This window comes from Tarenaya hassleriana, unplaced genomic scaffold, assembly GCF_000463585.1.
Source record: "Tarenaya hassleriana unplaced genomic scaffold, ASM46358v1 Cleome23, whole genome shotgun sequence".
NCBI classification, from domain to species: Eukaryota; Viridiplantae; Streptophyta; class Magnoliopsida; order Brassicales; family Cleomaceae; genus Tarenaya; species Tarenaya hassleriana.
Genome location: NW_010965625.1, coordinates 1,009,393 through 1,013,380, shown reverse-complemented (window position 1 = coordinate 1,013,380; position 3,988 = coordinate 1,009,393). Strand labels below are relative to the sequence as shown.

The 3,988-nt window shown below is 37.2% G+C and overlaps 1 long non-coding RNA gene across 1 annotated transcript; it reads right to left on the bottom strand.

Annotated features, from left to right (window-relative positions):
• Positions 1 to 503: 503 nt before the first annotated feature.
• LOC104815253 lies at positions 504 to 1,575 on the bottom strand. Its single transcript, XR_772065.1, has 3 exons — positions 1,380 to 1,575; positions 1,197 to 1,296; positions 504 to 990 (listed from the first exon to the last, which is right to left on the bottom strand). It is a non-coding gene; the product is annotated as an uncharacterized LOC104815253 (long non-coding RNA).
• Between the last annotated feature and the right edge of the window lie 2,413 nt (positions 1,576 to 3,988).

The window sequence follows — 3,988 nt, the reverse complement described above, 5'->3', positions numbered from 1 at the left end:
TATCTTGCATCCAAATTGATTAGACACTAATGCACAAAAGTGTTTGAAAGCATCGAAAGTATCGCTTTTCCTCTTTAATAAAGTTAACCAAGTGTGTTTTGTCTTTTCATCGATAAATGTAATAAAGTATTTGTAATTGTCAACAGAAAAACATGGTGTCGTCCAAATATATGAATGAATTAAATCAAAAGCATTTGCATAAATAGTTGTAGAGGCATCCGTTGGAAATCCATATTCTAACGGGCATCCGTTGGAAAATATCAGAGGATTGACGCCAGGTGTGTGGAACAGATTTAATGTTTCACCAATTACAACGGGCATCCATTGGAAAGTTCCAACGGACATCCGTTGGAATACTGGTGACCATTCGATTTCCGCGATTAAATTCCAACGGATGTCCGTTGGGATTGAACAATTTTTTTTTAAAAAAAATAAAATGCCTCAAAATACAAATAAATATAAAAACAATAAAAAGAAACAAGTCTACATAGAATTTTCATCACTTTCATCATCCGGAGTTATATCATGGTCCGAAACGAATTCGTCGATATCGTCTTGTACGTTTGACGAATCATCAAGTAACTCGTCGTCTATGTCAGGAAGTGCAAGTGTATCGTCGTAATCATCTAGTTGGATATGAAGAATCAGATCTTCGAGTTGCTCTTGCAATATTGGTTCATCGAGATCTTGTATTGTCGACGAATCCACGATTAATCTTCATGGGTTAATCTTCAAAACAGCCGACCATTGATCTTCTCGTCGTCGTTTCACCGATGTCGCATAATGTTTCGGATATGGAATGAAGCATACTTGGTCTGCCTGATCAGAAAGTATAAAAGGATCATACTTTGCATATGAACGTTTCGAATTTATGTCAACACCTCCCCATCGATTTTTCCGTGAACCGCGTCCCGACGTTGTATCAAACCAATCACATCTGAATATGATTGTTTTCAACCCGACTAATCCTGGATACTGGAGTTGGAAAATCTGCCGAAGAATTCCAAAGAAATCAGGATATTCAAATGACTCGCTTTTTATACAAACTCCATAGTTGAACGTGGATTTATGTTTCCCATGATCGTAAGTGTGAAACGTGTATCCTTGGATGAACATTATCGGCCAGCAAATGACTTTTCTCCATATATATATTATATGATGAACAATAAAAACACACACATATAAATAGTACTTACATAGTCTCGAAGCCAAGATGCATAATGTTGTTCCTTCATTCCTTCAAGTTCCTCTCCACTAAGAATATGATATGTTGCCAAGCCATCCTCGTCAAAAAGTCTTAAAAATATGTTATTAGTAAAAATATATAAGGTATAATTAATTCATTAATAAAGTCATTTAATTTGTATATAAATATGTACCTTTTGTATGGCTTAAGTTCTTCACAGTTCAACAATATATATGTGGCGATGTGATTGTACTCTTGTTCAGTTAACCAATATTCTTCAGACTTGCCGCCGAGTCGTCCAGTAGTTAGAAAACTTTCGGGAATAAGTCCGAAACATGAATCATATTGGTAAAGATAACTTCTATCGTCTTCGTTGGTAGACCTCCTTTTTTTCGTCTAGATATGAGATTCAAAATAGAAAGAACTGAAGTAGGAGATCTCCTCTAACAAATAATGTTTGACGATAGATCCTTCCACCGCTGCTTTGTTTTTTGCCTTCTTTTTTAGATGGAAAAAAAATCGCTCAAATGGATACATCCATCTAAACTGTACTGGACCTCCGTATATCGTCTCATCTGGTAAATGAATAGGTAAATGTTCCATCACATCAAAAAATGAAGGTGAAAATACCTTTTTCAAGGCGCAAAGTATCTCAAGGATGTTGTCTTTCAAAACCTCTAGGTTACTTCTTTTCAGAGATCTTACACATATATCTCGGAAGAATGTGCTGATACCGCATAATGCTCTGTGGACACTTGGTTTCAATAGCTCCGCAAATGCAATGGGAATGAGTCTTTGCATGAATACATGGCAATCATGACTGTTTTAACCATTTAAACAAAACTGTTTTACCTGGTCTTGTGAGTCTGAATATCGGCACTGGTGTGTGACCATCACGTGTCAACTCCAACTCTTTTCTCTTGCATATATCTTTCAAGTCCTTCCTCGAGTTGATGTTGTCTTTACTTCTCCCTGGCACATTCAGAACGGTGTTGATGATGTTATCAAAAAGGTTTTTCTCTATATGCATAACATCCAGATTGTGTCGAAGCGTTAGCAAACTCCAGTAAGGCAAATCTCAAAAAATACTACGCTTATACCAGTTATATCAATCACCAAATCCTTTGCACTTCTTATGCCCAAAATTACCTCCACATTGCACAGAAGCTTGCAAATCATCTAAATATCCACTATTTATTCGCTCAGAATAAATTTGCTCTCCGGTTTGCATAACAGGTCCTTCCTCTGTAACGATTTTACATTTGGTAAAAAGCATACGATTTTGTCTGAATGGATGATTCCTTGGAAGAAATCTGCGATGACAGTCAAACCAGCACGACTTTCTCCCATGTCTCAACTGAAATGCTTTGGTTTTCTCCATGCAAAACGGACATGCAAGTCTTCCATGTGTGCTCCATCCTGATAACAACCGCTCTAAATGTAAAATTTTGTTTCACACTTACGTCGTAAGCAGGGACTCCAATATCTCACAAATCCTTCAACTCCTTAATGAGCGGTTGTAAATACACATCAAAACTCTTCTTCAGATGTTCTGGGCCAGGAATCAACAATGTCAAAACATAAATTCTCTTTTCATGCACATCTCAGATGGTAAGTTGTACGGAGAAAATATAACGGGCCATAATGAATACTACATGCCAGACTGTCCGTACGGACTAAAGCCATCAGTGCACAAACAAAGATACACATTCCTAGGCTCAACAGCAAATTGAGGAAATATCATGTTGAAGTTTTTCCACGCCAAAGCATCCGATGGATGTTGCATTTCTCCATCAACGGCAGAATGCGAGGCATGCCATCTCATATGCGAAGCCGTTTGTTGTGATTCATACAAACGCTTCAATCTGTACGATACCGGCATATAGAACATCTTTTTATACGGAGTTTGTCTCCGTACATTCTTACTCGGACGGTATCTATTAGCCCCACAGAATTTACACTTAACCAATTCTTTTTCTTCACCCCAGTAGAGCATGCAACCATTTTTGCAAACATCAATCTTTTCATAAGGCATTCCCAAATTCTTCAACATAGTCTTCGTATCATAATACATTCTGGAGCTTCGTTATTTACAGGTAAATACTCACGCAATATTTGACAAAATGAATCCATGCAACTTTTGGTGACATTGTAATCCGTTTTCATACTCATCAATCTTGATGTGAGAGATAAACGAGACTGACCTTCTTTACATCCTTCATAGATAGGATGATTTGCCATATGCAACATGTCGAAAAACCGTTTTGTTTCGACGTTTGGCTCCTCCTCTTGTGATGAGTTTTGATCAACCAATGCCCCAGGAAAAGCATCTGTCACCTTTTCAACATAAGGATTTCTTATAACTTCATCTACATCATACCTCTGATCGGCCGACACATGTTGTCCCGTTACTGTGATTGTCCGAACTTCTTCTCCATGAAATCACCAAATGTAATAGTCTTCCACAAATCCCCTTCGAAATAGATATTTACAAACATCTTCTTGACTGTGATATTTAAAATTGTGACAACTTGTACATGAACATAACATTTTTCCACGTTCTTGGCACAACGGCTGCATGGAAGCAAAATTCATAAATTGTTCCAAACCGGTAATGAATTCTTGTGTTACCTCTTTTGTAATCGGATTAACTCTTTCATATATCCACTGTCGGGATGAACAAATATTCGGATTTGTTGAAGAAGCCATTTTTGGAAGAATTGTTGGTGTAAAGATAGTAGAAGAATGATTTAGAGAGTGGTTTTGGAGAAAAATGGTTGGATGGTTTAAATAGAGAAAATT